The sequence below is a fragment of the Notamacropus eugenii genome, chromosome 5, assembly GCF_028372415.1.
Source record: "Notamacropus eugenii isolate mMacEug1 chromosome 5, mMacEug1.pri_v2, whole genome shotgun sequence".
NCBI lineage: Eukaryota > Metazoa > Chordata > Mammalia > Diprotodontia > Macropodidae > Notamacropus > Notamacropus eugenii.
The window spans coordinates 193,575,245-193,590,874 of NC_092876.1; the positions used below are offsets into that span (position 1 = coordinate 193,575,245).

Sequence of the window (15,630 nt, forward strand, 5' to 3'; positions counted from 1 at the left end):
GAAGGCAAGCATGGGGCTCTTACCATACCATGTTGCCACTCTCACATCATGATTTGTCTACCAAGCTTAAAAAAAAAAAGCTGCACCCTTTACATTATGTACCTGTATATGAGTAATACCTTTGTAAATCTTCACTCAAGTAGTAAAGCCGTTTCTGCTGCATTAAAGACTAATGTCCATGATAATACTGAGAAAGAGTATGGGAGTATGGGTTGAGTTCCTAGAATTGGAGCTCTGGGAAAGAATGCCTTCAGTCATAGTGGTGAGACAAGATAATAGTAACTGTTACAAGTCTGAACTCTCATGAAGATAGGAATATGATGGACTGGTTATCCACTGCTCATCTAACCCTAAATTTATACTTCAAAATTCAAGTCTTTGAGTTAGCATGGTATGAAATTTCTAACCTGAACAGTCACCCATCTTTTGACCCCCATCTCATGCCTGTAGGAACACAGTGTACAATTACAAATGTTTTTCTTTCTTCTGTAGCTTGTTATTTTCTGGCTCGATTAAATTATGTCATTTCATTTATGCTGACAGTGATAATGGCAGCCTAAAAGGAAAACAAAATATCCACAAAAATGCAAAATTACCAATAACAAAGATACTTCCTGCATCTTCTGTGGGTATAAAAGGGAGGGGGGAAATGATAAAAGGAATCATTTGGACAAGAGTCATAAATATTAACAACAGTAATGTCATTCTAGCTGGATTACTTCAAGAGGTCTGTAGCCACCAGGGCTATTTATGCTTCTCTTAATGTATCATACTAGTCAAATAATAATAGCAAGAGTGCAAAGCTAATGATTTGGAGTCTGGGTTTGTTTGGGGATTTTTTTTTCTGGTGTGTTCATTTTTGTTGCTGTTTTCTTAAGATAAATTCTAAGGTTTCCGTAAAAAATATAAACACTTAAGATAACAAAGGCTGTCCAGAATCAATGATGAGCTGTCTATGCTTACTGTCTGACAGATCCATCCTACAGAAAAGCAAGGGCCCACCTCTTGACCCTGGCGCCAGGACTGAAACTGGAGTCCCCCAAGAGGCTTGCACAAAAAAAAAATGTCTCTCTCTGGTCAAAAATTTTATCAAATAAATGGAAAATAAATGCTAGTGTATATGAGATGGGCGAAATTGAAAAACAGAACAGAACCAGGGGACTGGGAGAGTGCCATTTGGGCACTTCCAATGTTCTTGCTCAGCATCGTTGCTCCGTCATGGATATTTGGTATTTCACTGAAATTTCTACTGATTGCAACATGGGTCTCAGAAAACACCAATCAAGTCCAACACATTTACAGACAAATGCATAAAAAATGATCATACTGTTCTCTTAAGGAAGCATCGAGTCTAGGTGAGAAAAGCCACAGTTGCCATGGTTATACTCAGTCAATAGTAGATTCTGAACTTTCTCAGAAACCAGGTGTGACCATTCTGCAGAGGGATCTGTTTCCCCTTTTGTTTCTTCAAAAAAAAAAAGAAAGAAAGTATTTTTACATGCATTACAGGAAAAAAAATTTCATATTGGCCATACCCCAAATATATGCCTCTTCATTTTCAGTTCATCATCTCTCTAGCAAGAGATAAATGACCTGCTTCATCTTCAGTCCGCTGGACTCATGACTTATCATTACATTGATCAGAGTCCTAAAGCCCCTCAAAGTTGTTTTTCTTTATGTGCTGTTTATCTTTATGTGCTTCTACCCAGTCCAATAATGAGGAGGAGGGGAGGCCCACTGATAGATAAATTATTCACACAACATCTGTTCCCCATGACCCTCCTCCTTCGGGAGCTGGTACAAGAAGTAAAGAATGGATGAAGTGACACTCCTATGAAGAAGAAAGAAGAAAACACTACATAAGTACTAACCATTAGGCCACGGTACCATTTCCTGGGTGACTTTAAGAGAGCAATTCCCAACTACTGCTCTGAAGTGAATCAGGCTGCAATGCTCTGGTTAGATCAGGGACTGTGAGTAAGATGGCAAAATCCAGCATCTTACAGAAGCTGATGGCTTTGTAGTGACAGAAAAATATTCAGTCACATTATTACTATACAGTATAACCTCCACTCACTCCAACTCAGCTAGTCAGTCAAACTGGCCTGGAGGGCATTCAACTTTTATGAGACAGAGGCAAATGATTAATAAGTGAATTAGAGGTAGTGTAGGTTAATAGACAAAAGGATCGGGGACATCCAGGTATACCCATACTGTGTGATACTGGGCAAGTCACTTCCCCCACTATAGGACCTCAGTTTCCTCATCTGTGAAATGAGGAGGATGAACTAGATGGTCGGTTTTTAAGTCCTGACTCTAATTTTAAGAACTTAAAAAACTACAGTATAGTGGAAAGAGCTCTGGTTCAGGAGTCAGAAGACGTAAGTTCAAATCCCTTCTCTGCTACTTTCTGGTTATATGACCTTAGATGAGTCACAACCTTTCCGTCCTCAGTGTCCTCATCTACAAAATTAAAGGTTTGGACTAAATAGTTTTTTAGGTCCTATCCAACTCTTTTGCTATCATAGTATAACCCAACATCAAATCCTACCTCTACATCAATTAACTATATGACCTTGGACAAGTCCAAGCAATGCTTTGGCATCCATGAAATAATAAAAGACTCAGAGGGAAGACTTCTGGCACATTGATTAATCTTCTCTGGAGGATTTATACAAGTACATGAACAAGATTTACACAGTCTATAAAAGCACAAATGTATTGCTAGTTGCGTTGCTGGAGGATGATGAAAACAACGGAATTTTACAGTACTTACTAAGGCAGGAAAGTTTTATTAACAAACACATGGAAAATAATGTTAGTATAGATGAACCACGAAATTGAAAACAAGATAAGAAGGCTGGGAGGATGCCATCTGGGCACTGCCAATGTTCAAATTTAGCACTGATGCTACTCTTTAAAAAAATTAATTTTCAACAAGATCTGAAACTAAAGAATCTTCTATTTGACCTGTAAATGAAAAAAAATTAAAAACCTCCCTACAGCATTACCCTAATAATGGTGAATAATTGAGGCTTAAAAAAATTTTTTTTCACACCAACTAGAAGGAATTTTATGTACTGAACAATCATTAAGCAAAAAGCCAGGAAAATCCTGACAGTGTAATGAAGTTGGTCTAGAAAGGGAGGTTTTACCAAAGTGAGTGAATGGGCTGCTATTCTTTCAGGGAATTCAACTGAAAAAGAGGTTAGGACCTCAATTTTTCAGATAACTACCTGGATTCCCTTTTTTTCCTTTGGCATTGTATAATAAGGCAGAAAGGAGAGAGAGAGAAAGAGAGAGAGAGAGTATTCAAAAATGAAAGCAACTTTAAGAAGGTATAAAGAAGACTTCCATTCTGTAAGACAACCAAACATTTTAAAGTGAATAACCCTTGGAATGCTCATAGGGCCATCAGTGGCTATAGGTATTATAGTAAATATGCCACAATCACAATCTAAAAATTATTTCAGGTCCATCATAGATCATGCAAAGGACTTAAAGTATTTGAGTCACTGAATGATACAATTTTAGAGTGAGATGAGATGTTAGGGTGGAGAATTCTGGGAAGATGGCAGAGAAAGTCAGAAAACTTTAAACTTCCCAAATTTCCTCCAAAAAAAAAAAGACAGAACATTGCCTCTGAGAAGCAGAAATAAACACAGGGTGAAACTCTTGTCCTCCTAAGACAATTTGAGAAGATCCCAGGAAGGACCCGACCTCGATGAGAGGAGGTTTGGAATGAGTGATGTGCAAACACTTCCAGGTAGACTCTGCAGAATAAGCCCTGGGGACAGTTGGGTTGAGAGGCAGCCTCACCCTTAGAAACTTTCATCGCTCAGACAGTGTGGCTATGTAGGAGAAGATGAGGGATGCCAAGCACATCTGTGCTAACCAAATACATCCTGGGCTGTGGCTGTCCGGAGGACCTGGCGTACCTCAGGTGAGTGCAGTAGTTAGGGGCAAGGATTCTCTTGGCTGTGGGCACTTGCAGGAAAGCAGAGTCCCTGGTTTCAGTTCTGGAGCAAAGAGAGCAGTTACAGTTTTCACCCACCAGAGGGACAGCAGGGAGCAAAATCATTTTTGGGACAGTGTGATTGGGGGCCCTAGCTGTGGCTTAGAAGTGGAGATGAGACTCCAAGGTTCGCTCCCAAGATAGACCTCAGAAAATAATAGTAAAAAGGATTTGAGACTTGGGTCATCATTCCTCACACCTCAGGGCCACTACTCAATTACACTAATAACTGCTAAAAACAAACTAAACCAAAAAAATGAGCAAGGAAAGGAGAAAGAACTCAAACGTAAATAGTTACTATGGGGATAGAGAAGATCTGGGTTCTTATTCAGAGGAAGATAATAGAGCTAAAAAAAAGCCACTTCTTTTTCAATGGGAAACATCAAATGGTCCCAAGCACAAAAAGAGTTCTTGGAAGAATTTTAAAAGGACTTTAAAAAACAAATAGGAGAGTTGCGGAAAAATTGGAAAAAACAAAATAAGAGCTATCCAAGAAAATCAAGGGAATTATGAAAAGAAATAAAGAATTAAAAACTTATGGAAGAGAATAATTCCTTGAAAACTAGAATTGGGCAAGGGGAAGGTAATGATGTTCTGAGACACCAAGAAATCATAAAACAAATTGAAAAGAATGAAAAAATAGAAGAGAAAGTGAAACAACTCATCAGAAAAGCAACTGATCTGCAGAATAGATCAAAGAAAAATAACATAAGCATAGTCAGACTACCTGAAAATTACAACAAAAAAAAATCTTGATACAATATTACAAGAAATTAGAAATAGAAAAAAAAATCTACCAGTTACCACCTCAAAGAGATTCCAGGAGGAAAATTTATAGGGATGTCATAGCCAAATTTCAAAGCTCCTAGGTTAAGGAGAAAATATTGGAAGCAGCAAGAAAAAAAACAATTTAAATATTATGGAACTATAAAAAGGATTACATAAGACCTAGGAACTACTACATTGAAGGATCATTGGTCTTGGAATACTATATTCCATAGAGCAAAAGAGCTGGGGTTACAACCAAAGGCAATTTACCCAGCAAAAGTATAATTGTGAATGAAAAAAAAAAGGATATTTAACAAACTCAAAGACTTGCAGGTTTTTGTGACAAAAACCCCAGAACTTAAGGGAAAATTCGATATATAATATCCAGGAGAAATAAAAAGTAAACATTAAAGACCAATTATAAGGGACTGAATAAGGTCAAATTATTTACTTCTTATATGTGAAAATATTAGCTGTACTCATGACTGTCATCATTTTTGGGTAGTTTAAAAGAAAGGCTTGGGCTGAGCTGAGTATAATGGAGTGATTCTAAAAAAATAAAACTGTCAGGGAGAGAGAAAAGGAGTAATTATTTCATACAAATGAAGAATAAAAGCATAAACTGATACAGAAGAAGCTAGTGGGGGCGGAGGGCAAGTAGTGCTGAAACCTTACTCTCACCAGGAATGGGTTAAAAAGGGAACCACATATATATCTAGAAGGATATGTCTTCTAAATTCAGAAAGAAATAAGGGGTTGAAGGGACTTTGGGAGAGAGGATAAGGGAGGGACTCTTAGAGGGGTGGATAGGTTAAGGAATAGGAGGGCAAAGTAGTGGATAGAAACAAAGCAGAGGAGTGAGGGGGGATAGGGTCAGTAGAGTGAGAAGGATAGTGAGGAAAAACAGGAAGGAGGAAAATGCACAAGTAATTGTAACTTAGAATGTGAATGGGATTAATTTAGCCAAAAAATGGAAACAGATAAGCAGATTAAAAATTCAAGAATATGTTGCTTTCAGGAAACACTATAAAAATGAGAGATATATACCCAGATAAAATAAAGGGCAGGAGTAGAATTTATTATGTAAAAAAGGCAGGGGTAGTAATCATGACCTCAAAGTTGAAGTTAAAATAGATATAATCAAAAGAGAAAAACAGAGAAACTACACTGTCAGCAATATAATGCAATGTTGTTTAAGACCATTTAAAATAACTAGGCAGTATAAAATACCTGAACATATACCTGCCAAAACAGACACAGGAACTGTATGAACATAAACATAAAATACTTCTTATACAAATAAAGTCAGAACTAAATAACTGAAGTAACATTTACTGTTTATGGGTAGGTAAAGCCAATATAATTTTTTAAATGACCATTTTACTTTATTTATTCAATGTCATCCTCATTAAATTACTAAAAAAATTATTTTAATGAGCTAGAAAAAAACCATAAAGTTCATTCAGAAGAACAAAAGGTCAGGGACTTCTAAGAAACCAAGGGAAAAAGAGGTAAAGGAAGTAAATTCAGTAGTACTACAGCTTAAACTATATTATAAAGTGAGAGCGTTGTTGAAATGTAAAAAGGATAATTTCAATTATTTTAAATTAAAATTTTCTTGTATAAATAAAACCTATGTAGCCAAGAATAAAAGGAATGCAGAAAATTGGAGGAAAAACTTTCATAGGCAATATCTCGGATAGGATATGATTTGGTTGGAATATTGCAGTGGTGTAGGAAATGATGAGTTGGTTGATTTAGAAAAACATGAGAAGAATTGGACTTATAAAAGATGATGCTATCCACCTTCAGAGAAACAGATGATAGGAGGAAATAGACATAGTATGGTCTGTGAATGAATGTTTATATGTATACATGTGTATATTTATAGGTATCTATGTATATGTATATACATCCATGCTTAATTGTAGCCTTCTTTAGAGGCAGTGGGGGGAAAGGATGGGGGAAATAAAAGTAAAAAGTCACAGCAGAGAACCTTTGAAAACAACGTATAGTATTTATTATATAGGTCTTCTTGAAATGGAAATTAATTATTTTACATTGAATCCTCTCTTATGGTCTGCTGTGTACATGGCAATTTTTCTTCTTTTCTTATTTTGTATTTAAGTTTAAAATAAAAAAATTACCAAAAAAGATGTTAGAAGTCATATGCTAGAGGAAAAAAAGCCTTCTAAAGTTTTTTTTTCCCTGACAAATGGTCATTTAGCCTCTTTTTAAATGTTTCCATCAAAAATATGGTATACTGAAGAGGTCATGGCCCTAGAAGGCTAAAGACTCAAGCTCTAGTCCATCCTGTACCATTTACTCATGTGTGACCTTGAATAGGTCACTTAAATATCTCTATGACTCAGCAGTCTTTGTTATAAAGTGAAAAAAATCTCACTTGCCCCAAATAGGAGGATTAATCAGGTGATTTCTTGAGGACACTTGTAACTGTTATTTCTATGATTCTGCCTCTTGAGATAGCCCACCTCTAATCATTACAGAGTTTTTCCTTATATCCAGTCAGAATCTTATTATTTGTTTACTCTTCTCAGAAGCTCTAGTCTGCCAAGCCTACTTGACAGGACAGCATGTTAAGGACTTCATCTTTTTAAGAAGTATTGATCACTGAAATCACCTCTTGACACCATCATCCCTCCTGATACCTAATGTATCCATTTAGGGCCAATATTGAAAAAGAACTAATTTTAAATGCATTAACTCCTGTTCTAGCCAGCACAAATCTAAAATTTTATAACATTATACCCATAGTAGGAACTCGATATTTATTTTGTTTTATTTTATTCCCAAGTTTAATCCCCAAGTTCTCTTGAGCCTTTTTGACTTGGTTTTGAGACACAAGTTATATTGTCTTTCTATCATCAGAGACTAGGGAAGTGCCTTGCACAGGTGTAATATAACCTTAAGAAATGCTTGTTAGATGAGAGAGGGGTGGTCTGGAATGCTGGAGAGACAGACAACTAGAACTATCAAAGTATAAGAGTTGGATGGAGACTTTGGAAATTACCCACCCAGTCCAACCTTGTCATTCTGTAAATGTGAGAAGAGGTCTAATGGATCCCTTTCAGTGGTGAACAGAAATCTATCTGTATGTAGGATTTAGATTTTTTTAAAAAATCTTTTAACTGTCTTTGTTGCTGCACTGGCATTTGTCACCTCTAGAAGAAACTAAATGCATTTAGCTGCTTTTAACACTTTTAGGAAGACCTCATGGCTAATATAGCCACTGCACATATTTTTCCTAAAGTTCTGTGTGTTCTTATATCCCCCACAACCAAAGTGGGAAAAGGATCCAAAGGAGGTAACTAAACAGCTAGAAATTGAGATCTATATTCTGATTCAAATAAAAAAAAATTTAGCATCACATTTAACTATATACAGTGTCCCAAAAGTCTCTAAGGAGACTGCATTGTTATCAGTTCAATATGTATTTTTTTAATCAACTTGTTTTTTTTAAGGGGATAAGAGACTATTCTAAGGTCATTTAAGTGGAATATTGGATAGAGCCCAAGGTTTGGAATCAGGAAAACTCATCTTCATAAGTTCAAATTTGGCCTCAGACACTTACTAGCTGTGAGACCCTGGGCAAGGAGTCACTTAACTCTATTTGTCTCAGTTTCCTCATCTGTAAATGAGCCACTCCGGTATCCTTGCAAGAAAACCCAAATGGGGTCATGAAGAGTCAGACACAACTGAAACAACTCAACAACAACAACAAAGCTGTTCTAGGCACTATGAATGATACATATAACTAAATAACACCACAGCCTTGCCTTCAAAGAACTGTAATGAAAGTTTAGGCACTGAGGATTACTTGGCTTTGAAATATTAACTGCCACACACAGGGGAAGTGAAATAAACTAGTGGAAGCATCTGGGCACCATATGCTAGGCAAATCAAACCACCACCACCACATTGTCAACCATCTCCCTTCAGACCCTGATGGAGACAGCCTCTGAACCCAAGAGATTTGGGAATAGAAATGCCTGCAGCCATCATCCTGGGAAGCAATCTCTGTCCCTGTGGAGAGGGAGCTTGGCAACAGCTCCTACAGGCACTGCAGCCAGAACTACTAAAGATCCAGAAAAGAACATTCTTGCCACCAAAGTCCTTGGCACTGCCAAACAGGATGTCAGAAATTTACATGATTTTATCAGTGGCAATGACATTCAAGAGGAAGCATTCCCATCTGTTTTACTGCTGCACCGTAAGGACCATAAGACATGTCTTTCAGACTCACAGCTGAAAACTTCCATTCATGTTGTATACATATACCCCCATTAGAATGTGAGCTTCTGGGGGGCTCCTGTCTTACTCTTCTAATTATATCCCAGCTCTTAGCCAGTGCTTAAAAATGCTTAAATAAATGCTTTTATCATCCATTCATTCAAAAGAAAGCCAGGGATTGATTTCATATCAGTTCAAGTCTTCAAGAAGATGGAAAGCTTATGTTCAGAGAATGACAAACATCTGGTCTCTAGTCTAGGTAACATGGAACAGAAAAAGTACTCAAGCATGATTCTGTTGGGAGCCTGTGTGGTCAGCAACATTCCTGGAGAATATAAGGACCTCCAAGAGAATGTTAAGTTCTTTGAGGACTGAGTTTCTTTATTTTCTAATCATGCCTTTGTATCTCCCTCCAAAAAGCATTTACTATGTGCTAGATGCTGTGCTAAGCTATATTGATAATGCATTTTTGCTTATTGTTAATGTAATTTTGCTTCTTAATGAGAAGATCTTTCCCATCAATTAATAGGCCCATGTGACCTGCTGAAGTCACATGGAAGCCTGAGTCACATGAGCCAACTCATACTGAACAGGAAGGGGTAGAACAAAAAAGGTGGAACAGGAAGAAGCAGAGCTAGAACTGGGAGGAAGTGAGTCAGAGAGCAGTCAGAGCTGGGAAAGGCAGCAATTAGCGTGAGTGAGAGGGCTTGCATGTGATCTGTTTAAGGGAGCTGGTTTGTGGGAAGCCTCACAGAGGAAAGCCCTGGGATGGCACTGCCCTTTGCATTGCTATAGTGTAGAGATTTATTTGTTGCTATGACGGATTTGGCTTTCTGGTGCTGGGATTCAGCTTTCTGGCGTTTGAATAAATGTTTTGGCTCTGTGTTCTATGCGGAGAGTCTGTTGTATTTTGCGATTCAGAATTGTGCTAGTGTATTTATGGCTGCCATAGGCACTGTGAATATTGTGTTGGCGCTACATACGCATTAGAGGTACAAAGAAAGGCAAAAACACTGACCCTTCCCTCAAGGAGCTCATGTTCTAATGGAGGAGATAGATACATTGAAGATATAAATATATACAAAGTAAATTGGAGAAAAACTCAGAGGGTAGGCACTCACACTGGGGCAGCTAGGTGGTGCTGTGGATAGAGTGCCAGGCCTAGAGTCAGGAAGACTTATCTCTCTTAGTTCAAATCTGGCCTCAGATAAGTACCTACTAGCTATGTGACTCTGGGCAAGTCACTCAACCCTGTTGGCCTCAGTTTCCTCATCTGAAAATGAGCTGAAGAAGCAAATGGCAAGCCATTCCAATATTTTTGCCAAGAAAATCCCAAATGGGGTCATAAAGAGTCAGATGCCACAGAAAAGCAACTGAACAAAATGTACTAGCAACTGGAGAGAGAGAGGAGGGTGGGAAAAGTAGAATTTGAATCAAGACTTAAAGGAATCCAGGTAAGACAGGAGGTGGAGATAAAGATGGGGAGGATCCCAAGCATGGAGGACAGCTAATAAAATGCCCACAGTGGGAAGATTCTGCTGAGTAAATAAAGTGACAAAAAATGGAAAGATAGGAAGGGACCAAGTTGTAAAGGATTTAAAAATCCATACAGGATTTCATTTGATCACCGTAGAGGTACCTGGGGACCACTGAAGTTTTTTGAGTAGAGGAGTGATATGGTTAAACATGCTCTTAAGAAGTTCCTTTTGGCTGCTGACTGGAATATCGACTAGAAAGAGGAGAGAGAGACTTGAGGCAGGCAGACCCACAGCAGGCTATTGTAATAATCTAGGCAGGAGATGATGAAGGCTGGCACTAGGGTGGTGGCAATGTCAGAGAGGAGAAGGAGTATATTTGTTAGATGTTATGAAAGTAGACATAATAGTTCCTAGAAATGGATGTAATGTATATGGTGAGTGAGAGGGAGAAGAGGAGCCTGATCCTTAGGTTTTGAGTGTAGGTGACTGGAATGACGGTGGTACAATCTACATCAATAGGGAAGTTAGGAAGAGGGGAGGGTTTGAGGGGAAAGATAATGAGTTGAGTTTTGGATATGGTATGTTTAAGATGTCTACAGGAAATCTAGTTTGGGATATCTAATAGAAAGTCGCCCTTAGTGGATGCTATTAATGAATAAATGCTGCTGCTTCTTAGTTATCCTTAGCACTGTCACCTCCTGACCTCTGTCTTCAAGATGCTTACAATCTAGAGGGAGAGAACACACAAAAAGTTACATACAAAGCAAACTATATGTAGAATGAATAGAAAATATTTAACAGAGAGAAAGTATTGAGGGAAGATATTAAGAGACATACCTTGACAATGGGAATAGGGTAGGATTCTTTGGGATATGCTTACCAACTGCCTGAACTGAGTGGTAAATTCAAGTCAAATGTAGTTTTACTTTTTACCAAATTGGTCACTGGCTGGCTAACTTCTAGGTAGGCAGAACAGTGACAAGAGCATTGGAACTAGAATCAGTAAGACTTACATTCAAATCGAGCCTCAGATACTTAATGGCTATATGGACAACTTTTTCCTGACTCAGTTTCCTCAACTGTAAAATGGAGTCAAAAATAACACCTACCTTAGAGAGTTGTTGTGAGGATCACATGAGATAATAGCACAGTGCCTGGCCATAGTAGATGCTTAATAAATGTGGGTTCCCTTCTTCCTATGCCCCCTCCCCTAAATTGACTAATATTTTTGATATTATGTAGGCACTACTAAGCATCACTTGCCTGAAGTTTGAGAAAGGGAGAAAGGACACCTTTTCCAGTTCTCTTTTTGGCTTTTTTTCCTGCCTCCAAATAAAAACTCTTTATTCAGCCATTCAGACTTCTATAGCATTCTGAATCCCTATCTGCAGGAACTGAACAGAGTATAATATGGCAGTAATAATAGTAACTTACACATGTAGCATTTGACAGATATAATCTCATTTGAACTTCATGACAACCCAATGAGTTAAGTGCTAAAGGTATTATTGTCCCCATTTTGTAGATGAGTAAACTGAGGCTAAGTTTAAGTTAAAGGGCAGCTAAGTGATATAGTGGATAGAGTGCTGGGAGTGGTCAGGAAGACTCATCTTCCTGAGTTCAAATACAGCCTCAGACACTTACTTGCTGTGTGACCCTGGGCAAGTCACTTAACCCTGTTTCCTTCAGTTTCCTCATCTGTAAAATGAGCTGAAGAAGGAAATGGCAAACCACTCCACTATCTCTACCAAGAAAACCCCAAATAAGGCCATAAAGGACAGGACATGACTGATTAATAAGTTTAAATTATTTGTTCAGGACCACCCAGGTCCTCCTGACTCCAGATCCAGTTCTCTACTTGTTATGTCAGGCAGTCTCTCTAATCTGGATAATAGAAGACATGAATGCTAAATTTATTTTTCCCCCAGACTAGCTGCATGACCTCAGGTTATGTTGTTTAATCTCTTAATGTTTCCATTTTCACATCTATAATGTATTATTTATACATGTATATATTTATAAAATAAAAAGCCTTCCTACTGCATTGAGTTATTACAAAAATAATAAAGTTTATGCTTCTCAAAGGGAAGAAAAGGCTCTATCTATATCTGAGATCAGCAGTTTTTAAAAATCGAGTTACTAATTACTGGGAAATTAGGATGAGGAGCATGCTGACTCTAGGGCAGCAGCAGAAATGGTTACATATCATCTCTTGAAAAGAGTGTCAGAGCATGGTTACTCATAGCAGCAGGAGCCAGCAGGTGCAGCCATAGCAGGCAGCTTAAGGACTGGTGTTGTTAGCTTTGGTACATGAGCCATCTCCTGGCTGGATCACCACCTTCAGCAATAACAGATAGTGATATGTGGACCACAATTTACTGAGCACTGTATTTACTGCTTTGGGGATTTATATAGAAGAGTGATACTGTCCTTACTTCAAGGATTCTGAAATCCAATACAGAGTGGCATTTCCTCTTGATTCCTAAGCCATTTATCCACCCCCATCTTCTAGGTCATTTAGACCAAATGACCTTTCCCCTCCTGTAGGGTGTATGGATTACTGGGTTCCAGTGTTGACCTTAAATTATAGAAGTCACAGGGGCCATACTTCCTTGTGGAAAGTTATATCTCCTATAAAAGTACCAGCAATTAATTATATTTAATTACAACCATATAAGCAAAAATATTTAAAGGGGGGGTGGGGATCTTCTCCAGCTCATTATCTCTAGAATATTTTGCTATATAGTCTAGGACAGGGATGGGGAACCTGTGGCCATGAGGCCATATGTGGCTTTCGAGGTCCTCAAATGTAACCCTTTAACTGAAAACTTCACAGAACAAATCCTTTCATTAAGGGAACTCTAGACTCTAGACTTTAAGCGGACTAGACTCTAGGAGAGCCTTCTTTCATGGTCCCACAAACTCGACAGGAACTACCTACAGTCTTAGTTACAGGCAATGCATTTAACCTTCCTTAAACAGATGGAAAAAGCACTACTTGGCTGGAGAGCCAGTGACCTTGGGAAAATCACTTATCTGGACCTTAATTTCTTCATCTGCGGATGTGTGTGGATTGTGGACTAGATAAAATGTGGAGTGTTGGGCTAGATAACTCCTAAGGACACTTCTAAGGATTCTATCATATCTTATAAATAGCCCAGGGCCTTGTTAGACAGTTAATCTACAATCTACCAAATGCATCTTTCTCTTAGAATTGTTACCAAATAACAATTAATTAGCAATTATTAATTATGTGTTATAAGGCACTTTACTAAAAACTGAGAATACAATCAAAAAGCAAAAACAGCCCCTTCTCTGAAGGAATTTAAATTCTAACAGGGGAGACAACATGTATATAAATAAGCATATACTAGATACATACAGCATAGATAAAAGACAACCTTAGAGCAAAAAGCAAAGGGAGCTGGAGGAACTAGGAAAGGTTTCTTGGTGTTTGAGTTGTCTTGAAGGAAGTTAGAAATTCTAAGAGCTCCCATGCTCATCAGAGTTAACTCCTGTGTTTCTAGTCTGTGTGACATAGGAGAACCCAGGTTTTTTTTAAATAATAAAGGTGATGAGGGAGAGCATTCTAGGCAGGGCAGACCAGCCACTGCAAAGCCTTAGAGATGGAAAATAGAGCACAAGGCTTGGAAACTTTGATCTTTTAAGGAAGAAACTTTTAAATACTGATTATTTGATCAGGGTTTCATTTATATCTATCTGATTCTCTCTTTCTAGCTCATGGGGCACAGTAGAACCACTCCTGAAGTTGCAGAGAAATAGAATTCCACTCTTTCTCCTTTCAAGTGGATTTTTGAGTATCCCCAGTCTGGCAAGAGTCAGAAGTGATGTGGAATCAAGATGTAGATATGCTGTTAGTTTATGCTAATGTTGTCTGAGAAGTTGAATAAGAATCTGTTGGTATTCCTAGCCTAATCCCTAGCATAATGCCTAGGGCATAGTAAGTTCTTAAAAATGCTTGTTGGTCCATAGATATGATCCATTGCATATGTATTCCTACTTTTTTTAATGTAGTGATCAGTTTTAATGATTTTTTAAAATTCCCTCTGGTAGGGAAAAAGAGGAGGACACTAGAAGAAACTCCAGCGATGTGAAAAGCAAAAGATGGCAATAAAAATTTATTTTAAAAATGCTTGTTGGTTGGACAATTGATCGACAGTCATCTGGCTATTGGGACACTGACAGAAGGATTCAGTGGTTACAGCCTCACATGGTGATATTAGAGAAGCAGAGTGGCAAAACAGCTTGGGTAGGATTTAGAACAGAGAAGAGGAGATGAGAAGGACCCCAGGAACCTCCGATTAAGAATGGAGGAAATGGCAGATGGACTGAGCTTCAGAGATCTGAGTTGCAATGGGATGTCAGAGTATCAGCTCCAAGTGTGGCAGACATTAATATGTTGAGCCCCAGAGAGTGGGGATGAGGTTTTCAGATTGCCTAAGGAAGGGTGACCTAGTCCATTAGGAAACAGACTGGTAAAAGCTATAGTCAAAAGATCCCATGTAGATTAGAGAAACTTCTGTATTTTCAGCCTGGGTAAGATAAGGAAACCCAGTCTTTAAAAAAAAAAAAATAACAATAACAATGATTGTCAATGTTATTGTTATTAAATAATTGTTGAATTGTTGTTAAATTGTTATATAAAAATTATGAATAAAAAAATAAATAGTGAAAATCAGGTGCAAGTGAAAAAAAGATGATAGGGATACAGTCAAGAATGGTTGAAAGTAGGTTGTATTATCCAAGGAAAAGAGAACTTGCTTTAGGAAATTTTTAAAGGTGGCCTCCAGCATATACAACATTTTGCATGGCTACTAAGGTTAGGTTAGGCTACTAATGGGTGGAGTTCTAGACCTAAAGTCAAGAAGACCTGAATTCAAATCTTGCCTTGAAAACTTACTGCGGCAAGTCACTTAGTCTGTGCTTCAGTTTCCTCATCTTTAAAAAGAGGATAATAATAGCACCTACCTGACAGGATTTTTGTGAGGATAAAATGAGATAATGTTTGTAAAATGCTTAGCAAACGTTTATTGCCACTTATTAGTTTAGCTGCCTGGAAAGCAATTTTTGAAGTAGAGGGGTATACCCAGAGTTCAG

General features: G+C 38.0%; 1 protein-coding gene across 2 annotated transcripts in view; it reads right to left on the reverse strand.

The window, feature by feature from the left end:
* The window catches only part of ATP8A2 (ATPase phospholipid transporting 8A2), a 761,757-nt gene that overhangs the window by 693,473 nt on the left and 52,654 nt on the right, over window positions 1-15,630 (reverse strand). The window lies entirely within an intron of this gene.